This window comes from Vicia villosa, linkage group LG7 (assembly GCF_029867415.1).
Source record: "Vicia villosa cultivar HV-30 ecotype Madison, WI linkage group LG7, Vvil1.0, whole genome shotgun sequence".
Taxonomy (NCBI): Eukaryota; Viridiplantae; Streptophyta; class Magnoliopsida; order Fabales; family Fabaceae; genus Vicia; species Vicia villosa.
Window position 1 is genome coordinate 130344859 of NC_081186.1, and position 15406 is coordinate 130360264.

Consider the following 15406-nt stretch of genomic DNA (forward strand, 5'->3'; position numbering starts at 1 on the left):
AATAAAATACAGAAATATCAATCCATCCAAATAATACAAAGACCAAACATATTTCTCAATAGATCCATACAAGTTCATCTGATAAGAACTAACCAGAAAGAAACTTAGCTACTCATAGCAAAGAAATTTATAGCAATAAGTTTACGGGAATAATACATAAAACTCCATATGGAATTTGATCTTAGATAGCGGAAACTTTCGTGAAGGACAGAAAAACACTTAGAAAGGGGGGACTGAATAAGTGTATCTCAAAAACTTAGAAGATAAAAACAATCAACACAATGATTTTTATCATGGTTCGTTGTTAACCAAACTACTCCAGTCCACCCCCTTAGAGTGATTTACCTCAACTGAGGATTTAACCCACTAATCCAACTGATTACAATGGTTATCCTCTTAGAAACACTCTAAGTCTTCTAGAGTATCCTGATCACAACTTGATCACTCTAGGAAATCTTTTACAATCAATGTAAAATAAAGTTTACAAGAGTTTAGATTTGCTTCTAATAAAGCTGTAATCACAACTGTGATATTTCTCTTAAGTTCTAAACTTAACACTCACTAAAATATTACAAGAGTTTGTGAGGTTGAAGATGAAGTTCGTAAGCTTTTGAATTTGACAGCAATTCTGTATATTTGCGCAAGTGTTCTACTTTGCTTCTGATCAGAACTTCTATTTATAGGCGTTGAGAGGAAATGACCGTTGGGAGCATTTAATGCTTTGCATGAATAGTACAACGCTGCATTTAATGTTTCACACTTTTGTCAACTACCTCGAGCCTTGCTTTTGCTGATTTTACTAACTTTGCCTTTTGTAGCTTCTAACGTTCGTTTTGTCAGTCAGAGATTAGACGTTTCAGCCTCTCATCTTGTACTTTCTTCTGGACTCAGATTTTGTAGATAACGTTTGAATATCAGAGTCAACAGCTTTGGTGCAGAGCATCTTCTGTCTTCTGACTTTGAAGAGCTTTGAGCGTGATACCATCATAACTTCAGAGCTTGTTCTTCTGACTTTCATTCTTCTGATGCTTTCCAGTTCATGTTTTGATTCTGCATGACCATCTTCTGATGTCTTGCCAGAGCATGTTCTGATGAAGCCATCCAGAACCTTCTGAGTCAGTTGCTTCTGAGCGCTGATTTGTGCATACTCTATATATATTTTATGAAATGGAAAATGCAAAGGATTAGAGTACCACATTATCTTATACAAAATTCATACATAATGTTATCATCAAAACACAGAATATTGATCAGAACAATTCTTGTTCTAACAATCTCCCCCTTTTTGATGATGACAAAAACATATATAATTGATATGAATTTGTATCCAGAATATCAGATGAACAAAGACAATTACACAGATATAGCATAAGCATATAATCAGAGTGTGTGAATATGTCTCCCCCTGAGATTAACAATCTCCCTCTGAAGTTAATACTAGAAGAATTTATAAATCAAAAGACTTCCTTGAGTATTTTTCATTTCAGTTGAGACTTTCACGTAGAATAGAACTTCAGAACATTCAGAGCTTCTCTTTAGAGCTTCCATTGGACAGCTGCAGAGCTTTGAATTTCTCTTTGTAATCAATTGTATCAGAGCATTCTTCTTGCTTCTGATCTTGAAGCTTCAGATCACTAAGCTTGCTTCAAATATTTAAGAGCTTGCTTTTCCTTAGAATTGTTTTTCCCATGTATTTGCTTCTCATGTTGAGTTTTGTCCAGAATATCATATTCCTGCAAAACTATCAGAGAAATAAAAACTTGCAAATAATGTTAGGAATGTTGAGACTTGATCTCAGTAACTGATATTATAAATCAATTCAATTATCATATTTCTCCCTCTTTTTGTCATAACATCAAAAAGCATAAAGATTCAGATGAAAAAGACACACAGAGTGAAGAAAGAAAAGATAATTTTTCATTGATAGAATCAGAAGATAATCAATATAGAAACAGATGCAAGTTAAGCAGATGCAAAAAACAAAGAAAACACACTAAGACACAAGACAGACTACAACTGGCTAAACTTAGAAGCTAAACAGCCAGAAGGTTCTTAATCTCAGCAGTGTCTTCAACTTGCTTCTGAGTAGCTTCCTTTTGAGTCTGCATAAAGGATCTGAACTCAGCATGTGTGTCCTCGTGCTTGTCCAGACGAAGAGCCAAGTTAGCTTGATTCTGTTAGAGCTCCTTCATTGTGTTTATCAGAACAGAAGCAGAAGGACCAGCAGAAGCAGCATCAAAGTTGTTGTCTAGAACAGGAGGATTTGCATTAGCTTCAACCATAAGAACATCTTCATGATTTTCCTCAACAGGAATCTCTGTAGCAGGATGTTCTAGGCCTTCAAGAATTGCAGCCAGATTCTCTGGAGGAGTTGGAGTCTCTGGTTTTGGAGGGTAGACAACTTCTGTGAACACCATGTTAGGAGCCTTGTTAGAAGGGTTCTCCCTGAGCCAGTTGAACAAGACCTGAAAATCTCCAGTCAGAACCTTGTATGGATGTTGTTTCCACACAATGATGGCCAGAGGATTTTCTTCTTCAAGCTCATCAACAAAATACTTCTCTCAAGAGGCTTCCAGCTGGTGATGGGATGGTAGTATCTTCCATCATCATACTCCAGAAGGAATCCAGAAGGTCCAGGAGCAGCAGCTAGACAGTCCTTCTGAAGATCCAGAAAATCAGACTGAATCTCCCTTCTAAAAGCTCTCCAGAGCTTCCCAGCATCTACATGATCCATCTTGGAGTCATGAGCAATCTTCAGAACATATAAACCTGTCCTGACCTTGTTAGATAAAAATTCAAAACTTGCATCAACAAAAGGTTTTGGAGGTTTAGTTCTGGGAGGCGAAATGGGAGTTTTAAGGTTGAGAGAGGAGATTGGCTTATCTGGGTAAGAGAAGGCATAAGATTGAGGAACTCTATCCAGAACAAATATTGTTTCAAAAGAGGGTGGTTGAGAAGATTCAGCTTCATGGTCTGAGTCTAAAACCACGACAACATGGTCAGAAGTTGGTTTGGGTTTACGAGGGTATTGCTTCATAAGATTGGTGAAAGAATCAAAATCAGAGGGTTCAGAAGATAAAGGTGTGAAATTGCAGAACACAGCAGTGTCTATAAGAGTATAGTTGGAATGTGGAGGAGGTTGAGAGGTGGATATATTTGCGTGAGGAGGAATGATGGTGTTTAGGGGTGTGGCTTCAAAGATTGGTTCAGAAACTGGGGGATTAGAATCAAGAATAGACGTAGTGCCTTTAGACTTGGGTGAAGGAGGAGGGTGAGAACTTTGGTGGTTGGAGATGGTTTAGCAGGGGCTTTTCTGGTTGAATTTTTGGGGTGGCTTCTGTTGATACAACATTTGAATTTAACACAGGAGCAGAACCAGGTTCAGAAATAACAATACCTAAAGGGCGCTTCTTCTTTGGAGGCCTAGCAGGTCCTTCTCCAACTGTCTTCCTTTTCTTCTCCTTCTTCATCTCTACCTTCTGCTTTCCTATCAGGTCTTCCTTCTTCTTTTCTTTTTCAACTTCTCTCTTATGTACTTCCTTCTTATCTTTCTTATTTTCCTTTTTCTTCTCTTCTTTCTTTCCTTTATCATTCTTCTTTTGCTTCTTCTTTTCTACTTCTCCTTCTTCCTTCTGTTCCTTCTTCTGTTCATCCTTCTTCTCTTCTACTTTCTTATCATCCTTCTTCTCTTCACTGATTGAACGAAGATCTAACCTTCATTTTGTTCGCCTTTCTTGCTCTTGCACTACTTCTGGAACATGATCAGCAGTAGTGGCAGCTTTCTGATTACTTATCCAAATAGGATCACACTCAGTACCAACTTCCTTGTGCATAACAATGTAATTTACAATAACTTCTGGTCGTTCATTCCTGAAGAACAGCTCAAAGTCAGCCAGAACAGGACCTCTTATGGACCTAACTTTTGTGTTTACTTTTGGAGTAGTACCAATAGACTTAATTATGCCCATTTTCTTCAGAGTATGATCATTCATAGTACTTCCAATAATGGTGTAAGGATCTTTGATTATGCCAGCGTTCTCCATATTTTCAACTATTTTTGTTTGTACCAGAAGATTTGTGATAATTCTCCCAAAAGGGATAATGTTCCTTTTGCTGTTTGGATACTTCAGTCTGTTTTCTTCTCTAGAGTCATTTACTGCATGCCACATGTGATTGAATATGATGTAGGGAAGATCCACTTTTTCTTGCTTACCAATACAATACATGATGTATTGTTAGTCCTTGTTTACGAAGTTTGACGAACTTGTTGATTTTCTGTGATAGAAGCAACCCAGAAGGATCTTACTCCATACCTTGTATATAGTTTTTAGATCCTTAACTTCCTTTGACTTCTTTCCATTCTGAAAGATTTCAGCATAAACAGCATCCTAATCAGTTTTAGGAGTTGCTTCAGTAACACCTTCAACGTTCACCAACCCAAACAACTTCCTTAGAAGGGTTTCTGTAATTGAGAAGAGTTCACCATGAACTATGGAGAGAATTGCTTTAGGCATTACGGTTGCATGAACCCATAATTCTTTCACTAAATCTGGATAGACTGGTCCACACAAATCATAGAATAAAGGTCCCCAACCTTGAAAAACCATATTCTCTGTAAGATGAATATCATGTTTTTCCATATTATCAAAATCTACCATCAACTCGCAGATAACTTCCAACTGATCCAACGGAATCAAACAGGTTTTCTGGGGAACAAGTGGTTGCTCCTGATCTTGTTCTTGTTGATGTTGTTGCTGAGAAGACGAACCAACATTCTGATTTGAAGGGGAAGCCATTGAAGCACTTCAAAGATTACTAGGTTTCTTTTTAGGGTTTGAGAAGAGAGAAAACAAATGACAGAAACGCATAAAACTAGAGAATGATGAATGTGTGAAAAGAGTAAAAAAGATTATGAGAGGTGTTTAAATAGGCACGGATTTGAAACAAAATGAAATTAAATTCTGAGAATAAACAGTTATAGAATGCAGAGAATCAAACGCATTTAATGTTGAGTGACATTAGGAGAAAAACGTGAGATTTGAAATGATTTGCACAGTTACCTAGGGCGTCGTCTCATCAACTGCACGCATGCTTATTCCTTCAGAATGAACACGTGGTCATCATCTGGAATAGCTGGTGACAACTGTTTTGCTTTAAAAGAAATTCAGAATCAACTTAGACATATGAAACATTAGCAATAACAGAATCAGAATATCTAATTGATAAATAAGTTTAGAATATCTGATAAGAAAATAAATAAGCATTTTAAATCTAATCCATATATGAGATCTTCTCATCCTTTCATTCTGGGCATAAATCCATACTGATATTCTTCAGAATGAACTTAAACCTATCTTCAGCAAGGGGTTTTGTGAAGATGTCAGCCCACTGATGTTCTGTATCCACAAATTTTAAAGAAAGAACACCCTTCTGAACATAGTCCCTAATGAAGTGATGTTTGATCTCAATATGTTTAGATTTGGAATGTAGGAAAGGATTCTTAGATAAACAAATAGCAGAAGTATTATCACAGAATATAGGAATGTTAATCTCATATATTTGATAATCTTCTAGCTGACTCTTCATTCAGAGCATCTGTGTACTACATCCAGCAGCAACAACATATTCTGCTTCTGTTGTAGATAGGGCAATTGTGGCTTGTTTCTTGCTGTACCAAGAGATTAGATGACTTCCTAGAAACTGACAGCTTCCAAAAGTACTTTTCCTTTCAACTCTATCTCCAGCGTAATCAGCATCACAAAATCCTACTAAGTTGTATTCTTCAGATCTTCTGTAGACTAAACCAACATTAGTAGTACCTTTTAGATACCTTAGAATTCTCTTAACAACAATTAAGTGATATTCTCTAGGATCTGATTGGAATCTAGCACACAAGCATACACTGAATAGAATATCAGGTCTAGAAGCATTAAGATATAGAAGAGATCCAATCATACCTCTGTAGAGTTTCTGATCTACCTTCTTACTTACCTCATCCTTACCTAATACACACGTTGGATGCATATGAGTCTTTGCTTCTTTGCTTTCTGAAAGATTAAACTTCTTCAGAAGTTATTTCACATACTTGGTCTGATGAACATAAGTTCCTTCAGAAGTTTGATTGATCTGGATCCCAAGAAAATACTTGAATTCTCCCATCATGCTCATTTCAAACTCTGCCTGCATAGACTTAGCAAACTCCTTCCCAAGTGTAGCATTAGATGTTCCAAATATGATATCATCAATATAAATTTGGAAAATTAAAATATCCTTTTTAAAGGTTTTACAAAAGGGAGTTGTATCCACTTGTTCTCTAGTGAAACCATTATCCAGAAGGAAGGAACTTAATCTTTCATACCAAGCTCTGGGATCTTGCTTCAGGCCATATAATGATATCTTTAATTTGAAAACATGTTCTGGAGACTTAAAGTCTTCAAAACCAGGAGGTTGGTGGACATATACTTCTTCATCTATATAACCATTTAAGAAGGCACTCTTAACATCAATCTGATACAAAGTGATGTTATGTTGAGTGGCAAATGAAATTAATAAGCGAATAGATTCTAACCTGGCCACTAGTGCAAAGGTTTCTGTATAGTCAATGCCTTCTTGCTGACTATAGCCCTGAGCAACCAGTCTGGCTTTGTTTCTTACAACTCCTTTTTCGATTAGCTTGTTTCTGAATACCCACTTAGTTCCAATGATGTTAAATCCTTTTGGTCCTGGAACCAGATCCCAAACATCATTCCTTGTAAACTTATTTAGTTCTTCTTGCATGGCAATTATCCAGTCAGCATCTTCCAGAGCTTGATCAACAGAAGTTGGCTCAATCAGAGATACTAGACCAAATTGACATTCTGCATTGTTCTTAAGGAAAGCTCTTGTTCTGATAGGATCATCTTTCTTTCCAATGATAACATCTTCTGGATGAGCAGAGTTGAGTCTAGAAGATCTTCTGGGTGTTGGCTCTTCAGATATTCTGATATTCTCTAAAGAGGCAGCAACTTAATCTTCTGAAACTTTGCTTCTGGGTTCTTCATGATCTGAGTTAGAGATTTCTATATCTGCAAAATTCTCAAACTGCTTTGGCTTTTCAAGACCAAGCTTATCATCAAATCTGATATTGATTGACTCTTCCACTACAAGAGTTTCAGTATTGTATACTCTGTAGCCTTTTGAGCGTTCAGAATATCCAATTAGAAAACACTTCTGAGCTTTAGAGTCAAACTTATGCAAATGATCTTTAGTATTCAGAATATAGCATACACATCCAAATGGATGGAAATAAGAAATGTTGGGCTTTCTGTTCTTCCACAATTCATAAGGAGTCTTATTTAGAATAGGTCTTATAGAGATTCTATTCTGAATATAACATGCAGTGTTAATTGCTTCTGCCCAGAAATGCTTAGCCAAATTGGTTTCATTGATCATGGTTCTGGCCATTTCTTGTAGAGTCCTATTATTTTGTTCTACAACTCCATTTTGCTGTGGAGTTCTAGGACAAGAGAAATCATGGGCAATACCATTTTCTTTGAAATAAATTTCAAAGAATCTGTTCTCATATTCACCATCATGATCACTTCTGACCTTTATGATTTTGCATTCCTTCTCAGATTGAATCTAAGTGCAGAAGTCAAAGAACACAGTATGTGACTCATCCTTGTGTTTCAAGAACTTTACCCATGTCCATCTAATATAGTCGTCTACGATGACTAATCCATATTTCTTCCCTCTAATTGATGCTGTTTTGACTGGGCCAAAGAAATCAATGTGCAGAAGTTCTGACGGCCTAGAGGAAGAGACAACATTTTTAGACTTGAATGCAGGTTTTGAAAACTTCCCTTTCTGACATGCTTCGCAAAGAGCATCTAATTTATATTTCAGATTAGGGAGTCCTCTGACCAGATTAAGTTTGTTAATCTGAGAAATCTTCCTCTGAATGCATTGTTTCAATTCCTAAACAGTGGAGATATAAGGATGTTAATCCCTCGTCAACCCCCTTTAAGCCTAAGAAGTAGAAGTTTTCTTTCTCATACAGATTAAAACCCTTAACCATAACCAGGGGCAGGGTAGTTACTCAGTTAACTCAATTATACTAGCCGTTGTTTACACAAATAATGATGGGTTCCCGCAACCATTAAGTCAGGCAGTCAGTATCCATCAAAAAGAAAAGTTGTTAAGTCAAAACCTATGAAGGAGACTTATCAAAAATCAAATCGTCCCGCTGACTGTAATCTCAAAATAAATAGTTCAGAAAAAAGTGAGGGATAACAAAGTCAATAAAGAGGTTACTACAAATCCTCGACAAAAGAAAATATTACAAAAAGGGATGACTGCCTGTCCAAATAAACTTCCGGTGCTTTGACCATCATCAAATGTCAATGTTACGACTTCAAGCTCTGCTAGGACTTAAATGCAAAGTTAACTGAGCAGAGTATCGAAGAACATCATGAATATTGGGATGGGTAAAAATAAACTTTGGGCCATTATCCTTTGTTTAAACCGTGAACCAAGCCACGTTACAACCCTTGAAAGTCCTAACTGAAGCATGGTTAGTTCGAAAGCATATTGTCACCAAAAAGGTATCCTGACTCCTTAAGGTTTACCACAAATGTTTAGTTGATATTTCGTTTTTACAAACATCACGTTTTTATATACATCACGCTTCTACATCTCCTGTTTTAATGTTTTTTTAAAAGAAACAAGATAGACATATGCATTGCATCTCGTGAATTCATTATTAAACATATTTTGCTACATAATTTCAAATGTTAGCATCAGGAAGAATTTGCATAGGGTACAACTAATGACCAAAAGTTATCTCGACAGACGAAATCATTTCAGAAGCAACGTCTCCTACGTATACAAGGGGAATGACACAGTTTATCCAGACGATCTGGGGCAATTAGGTCAAGATTCCGAGAATCTCTCAAGAATGCCAAACAATCAGAGGCATGCATCCAAGTGGGTCTGAAGCTACATCCCAATCTACATGAGGCATTGTCCTAAGTCTATGATTACAGGGGGCATGTCATCCATAATACACATCTCATAAAATCCTCGCGAGGCGAATCTCTTCAAATTCCCTAATAGATGGGGCAAAACTATGCAAGGCCTGTTTAACAATTCGATCAATACTCATTGGTATGTCCCAATCAATACGAGTCCAAGAACGACATTTACTATAATCACTGGGGGCAATGTTCAAGGCATTCGCGCCTCTCCACAGCGTCTGCTTCATAGGAGCATATCCCTACAGAGTAATCCTCAAGAAGATATATTCAAACGTTCTTGTCCCAACAAGGACTTAGTTCCACAACGGAGTTTACATCTTCGACATTGCCGGTTCCCCGACACTTTTCTCTTCTGCAAACAAGGTTATTCTTCTCTCTTATCCCTAGTCAGGGTACATCGAGATCAATCATTCAAATGGCTCTCATCCCCAAGCAGAAGTCAAAAATCCCCAGCTGAGTATCCTCGAGTATGAAGCGGGAGTCCCTACCAAAACGGAAGACTAGTGCTCTGTATTCTCCACAACAGTCAGGGATTTATTTTCCCCGCCAGACGTTGCTACAATCTACTATCATCATTAACAACATTTTGCATTCATAAATCATACGCCTCATGGCACACACATAACATACATACGCCTCATGGCATATTCATACACTCTCATTCATTTCAAAAAAATAAACATTACAATACATGCATCACGACATTGCATAAAACTAATGTTGCTTTTTCAGTCTATTCCTACAAATCAAATGAACATTATCTTCTAGATATAGTGCAGAGATAATCAAGTCAACGATTTAATTCTGACACTCATTCAAGACAGAGATTTAGTTCTGACAGTTAACTTTGGATATCTTCCAAAGATAGTTCAGAGATAATCAAGACCATGATTTAGTTCTGATACTTAGTTCCGGGTATTCTTCAGAGATAGTTCAGAGATAATCAAGACAATGATTTAATTCTGATACTTAGTTCAGGATATTCTCCAGAGAAAGTTCAGAGATAATCAAGACAAAGATTTAGTTTTGATACTTAGTTACGGATATTTTCCAGAGATAGTTCAGAGATAATCATCTTTTTTAGATCTAAATCAGTTACTACACAAGGTGCTGAGACGATCTACATTACAAGATCTAAATTGGTGACCCCACAAGGTGCTGAGACGATCAACATTATGAGATCTAAATCAGTTACTATATAGGGTACTGAGACGATCAACAATCCAAGATATAAATTCATCAATCCAAACGGTGGAGACGATCAATCCAAGATCTAAATTCATCAATACAAACGGTGGAGACGATCAATCCAAGATCTAAATTCATCAATACAAACGGTGGAGGCGATCATTCCAAAATCTAAAATGGTTACTATACACGGTACTGAGACGATCGACATTCCGAGATCTAAATCAGTTACTATACACAATACTGAGACGATCGACGATCCAAGATCTAAATCTATCATCACGAACGGTGTAGACACGATCATCCTTCCAAGGTTTAATTTAGTTACTACGAACGGTGCTGACACAACCAACATTCAAACTCTAATTCTATCACCACGAACGGCGTAGACACGATCATCTTTCCAAGATCTAATTCAGTTACTACGAATGGTGCTGACACGATCAACCTCCAACAAACCTCTCTCAACACGCCGAGCTCAGATACAGTCTAACGTACGACTCATTCTGACTTTCAACCTATCAAGCCAGGTGGCATCTTTAAGCCCACTTCATACTCCCAACATCCAGATGGCATCTTTTAAGCCCATCTCAATCAATTCACTTATATGATCCCGACGCTCAGGGGGAATCGAGCCAACAATTTAATTCTGACACCACATATATAGTCTAACGTACGACTCATTCTAACACACGTCAATACATCAACTGATGGCATCTTTAAGCCCATCTCCAGAAAATGTCCCTACATCAGCAAGCGCAAATTTCTTGGTATTCTAGTGTTCAATCCTCTTCCACCTTCATATTTAGACAGGCACACAGGCCAATCTACATCTTCAGGTTTAAGAAGATTGAACAGGGGCAGCTGTCATACCCCAAAATTTGCCCATCTCATTACACCTTTCAAAACTCATACCTAAGTTCAAAACTCCAGGGCACACTCTCCTAGACAATGACCTCCTGAACTAGGGTTTTGAATTCTCTGAAGAAAATGAATTAATCAAGGTCTCCAAGGGATTTCATAAGGCTTATGATGTTTCAAATGATCTCTATGACAAAATTCAGGCTTCAATTCCAAGGATTGCTCAGTCAATTGCTCAGAAAGTCAACATTTGACTAGTTTGATCTAAAAGTCAACTGTAGTCAAAGTACAGTCAAAACTCCTGATTTTTTTGTCAACATCCTTATTTTGAAGTATCATTCATCATTTGATCAAGGGTTGATCATGATTCATCAAGGAAAGATCAGAAATCAACAAAACCTAAAGTTTCTAAATTAGGGTTTTTTAACCTAAAGTCAACTGAACTTTGACCAGCCATAACTTTCACATGGAACATCATAAATTTCCCATCCAAAGCTCATTTTGAAGGAAATTGAATTCCCTACAACTTTGTCTATCACATGCCAAGGCTAAAAATGCTTCATTTGAGAGGTATGGATCAAAAGATTATAGGTCCTTTTTGAAAGTGAACCAAAAGAAGTTTTTTGTCAAAGCCCATATCATCAAGATAAAATCTCCAAATGAAAAAAAGGTTCCAAAGTGGCTTATATAGGACATCTTAAGGTTTCCTAAAAGTCCTAGAACTCCTCCATATCTTAAAAATTGAGGGAGATATGCCTTGTCAAAGTTGGACTATTTTAAAGGAAAAAATGTGAAATAAAAGGCTTCAAAATAAGTTTTCATGCAAATAGGCCCAAGTTTTTAAGGTCCAATCTTGTTGTTCAAGTTATCAAAGAGGTCCAAATCCAAAGCCACGAATTTTTGATTAATATTTGATTTTTTATTGAATTTAATTCATGAAAAATACAATATAAGTAAAATATTTGGAAAGAGTAAGGGAATATTTGATTTGCTCTTGATTTTGATCAGTTCCAATAATCAAAATATCACAAAATCACATCTAATTTCGTGCAAGGAAGATTGGATAAGGAAAGATTGAAATTGGACCTAATTTAGAAAGTTTGAAATCATATTTCAATCAAATTTCCAATGATTGATTTAGTGAGATTTATTAAGGTTTTAGTAACCTAATTCACTCTCCCATATATAAGCAAGCATTGCAGACCTAAAGCACAAGGTTTTGGCAGCATCAGAAAACCCTAATTCGAGCACTCAAGAGTCAAGAAATTTCAAATTTGTTTTTGGAGTTTGAGGTCGATTCAAAGCATTGTGAGTGTTCCAAACGATTCCCAGGAGATCATTGAAGCTGTTCCAATCCTCATACGCGAGCCAAGCATTCAGAATCGACTCTAATTACTCACGGTTTGCAAGTTCTAAAATCCACTTCGTTTTCATTGAATCATTGCATATGGATACATTTTGATTGCATATTATTGGTTGTTATGGAGTTCTGATCAATCCTGGGCGTTTAGTTTGTTGTTTGAGTGTTTGAATCTTAATATGCCATGAACGGGATCTAGGGTTTTGTTTTGGGGTTTCTTTATACAAGTACGATTAGGGCAAATTGATGCTGCCATTAGGATTGCATGAACAAGGCGAGTTCAACCATGGTCTCGTTTGTGATTTTTGTGCTTGTATGGAGATTTGATGAATTCGCAGGTGTAATAGATATGGTGTTTTACAGCTAACCTATAAAGAGCGCTGTAAAAGAGTTTGTTACAGGTCATGATGAAGAAGACGATGCATTGTCGTCATCCCATTGGCTTATTAAAAAATTGGCGCGTTTTCCCAATGTGCTATCATTATTTTTTATATTATTAGTTAAAATCGTGTGTTAAACAGCAAACAACAAACGGCCGGGTGGAAAGAGTGTGCGTCCTAAGGTGTTCATGCGCAAGGGCATGGGTTCGATCCCTGCCTCTTGCATTATTTTTGAGTTATTTTCTTTAGTAAAGCATGAAGACATATCCGGTACGCCGCACTCATGGAGTCTCACCATACGACTTCATATCAGAGCCTTAGGATCATGTCAAGCCTGGATCCAACGTCAATGAGCTGCAAGTCCACCATGCACTTCTAGAAGTTTGGCACATAGGATCAACGCCAAGTTTCTTTACAATTTTTTTTCTTTCATGATTTATTTTGTTTGTTTTATTTTAAACTTTTCTTCTTCATAAAAAACCTTTTTTTTATAATTTTTTTTCCTATATCATTTAAATCTAACCTTTTCTTATATATAATTAAAAGTTAACTTTTTTGTTATTCAATTAATTTAATTAATTTAGGATTAATAATTAGTTAGGTTATTTAGTTTAAAAATTAGGTTGTTTAGTTTAAAAATTAGAATTAATTAATTTAGGTTAATTTAAAATTAATTTAGGGTTCATAAGAATAATTTAATCAGGATTAGCCGATTTTAAAATTAATTAGGTTAAAAACCAATAATTAATTTTTAGGTTTGCTAACCTCGATTAAATTAGAAAACCCTAGTAGCCTTAGGTTTAGGTAGGTGTCGACCATTAACTAGTGTGTCGATTTTTCTCATAAAACTTCATTTCCTAAAAATCAGGGTTTTAGCCTGAACATTTTCAGAAAACCTTTTTTGCTTCCATTTTTTTTCTTTTTTCAAAAACCTTTTGCCTTCTTTTTCTGAAAACCTTTTCTGTTTTAATCTTTTCAAATACTTTTTGTTTGCCTTATGCCAATTGCCTTGCCTAATTTAATTCTTGCAATATTATTGTAATTGCCCCAAAGCCTTGTAATAGCCTAAGGGTTGTTATTATTTTTGCCTATATTCATTTACAGGTGTTTATGGTAATAGATTTAGGTTTTTACTTTCTGCCTTTAATTTTCCGCATACAAGTGTTTATTGTAATAGCGTAGGAATTTTTAACTGTTCGTTATAACTGCTGTGGTTAGTAACCCTAGGGAGTGCAAGCCTGTTAATTGAATTAGAATAACTAATTACAAGATAAAATATCTGAATTTAACCACGTGATTGTGCCACACACACACCTTTGGGGTAACCTCTCTTGTTGCCTTGTTACCTGTTGCCTTATTATTTGTTGCCTTTAACTATAATTCTGAATAGTCAAGTCCCTCGATTCCGAGGATACCTAACCAAGACGAATGTTGCCCTCAGTTCATTATTAAAGAACAATCTTTCTAAACTTAAGGGTAATTGCTTTTTAATTGCTTGCTCTTTTTCAAATTCAAATCAAAATCTTTTCCCACTCCTTTTCAAAATCAAATTCAAAAAGACTACGCTTATTTAAAAGCTAAAGTTCTTCTTCAAAATCTTTTCTTATTCACACACTACAAACATTTTTGAAAACAAAAGTGAGCTAAGCAATTAAGAGCCCATGGATAACCATGGATACAAAGGGTGCGTACACCTTCCCTTTGTATAACTTACCCCCGAACTCAAAATCTTTTTAAAAGGTCTTTTCCTGTTCTTTTATCCTTTCTATATATTGGATAAAATAAAAGTCGGTGGCGACTCTTGCTATCCGCAACATTTCAAAAAAGTCAGTTCTCCCACCGTGTTACATAATCCATCTACTAAAAGAACATTAGTTATAGAGAGAGAGTTACCAATGCATATGGTTCCAGAGCCAATGATCTTGCCCTTTTGGTTCCCTCCAAACTTAACTTCTCCAGCAGATTTAAACTCCAGGTCTTGGAACATAGACCTTCTTCCTGTCATGTGTCGCGAGCACCCAGAGTCCAGGTACCATGACATGTTTTCCTTTGTCTTTTGAGCCTTGAAGGAGATCTGCAACAGGTATAATCTTTTCCTTAGGTACCCACATTCTTTCGGGTCCTTTTGGGTTAGTTCTCCTCAAGTTCTGATTCAACTGAGGTTTAGCACAGAATTTATCATAAGATTTTCTTGTGTGTGCAACATATTTCTTGGTGTGTGTTATGTGGAAACTCAAAGAGTTAGATGTGTGCTTTATATCATGAGAATGGCCAAACTTGACCTGATCATACAAAGGTTTGTATGTAATAACCATCTCATCAACAGGTTCAAGTTTGTATGGGGTTTCACCCTCATAGCCTATGCCTATTCTCTTGTTTCCACTTACACCATATATCATAGAGGCTAACTGACTTGTGCCAATACCTCTAGATAGAAACTTCCTGAAACTCAAGTCATATTCCTTAAGAATATTGTTCACACTTGGAATAGAATTTTCTGAACTTGAAGATGATTCAGCATCTTTAGATAGTTTTTAAATTTTTTCTTTAAGTTCACCATTTTCTATTTCAAGCTCCTTAGTTTCAAATGCAAAGAGCTTTCT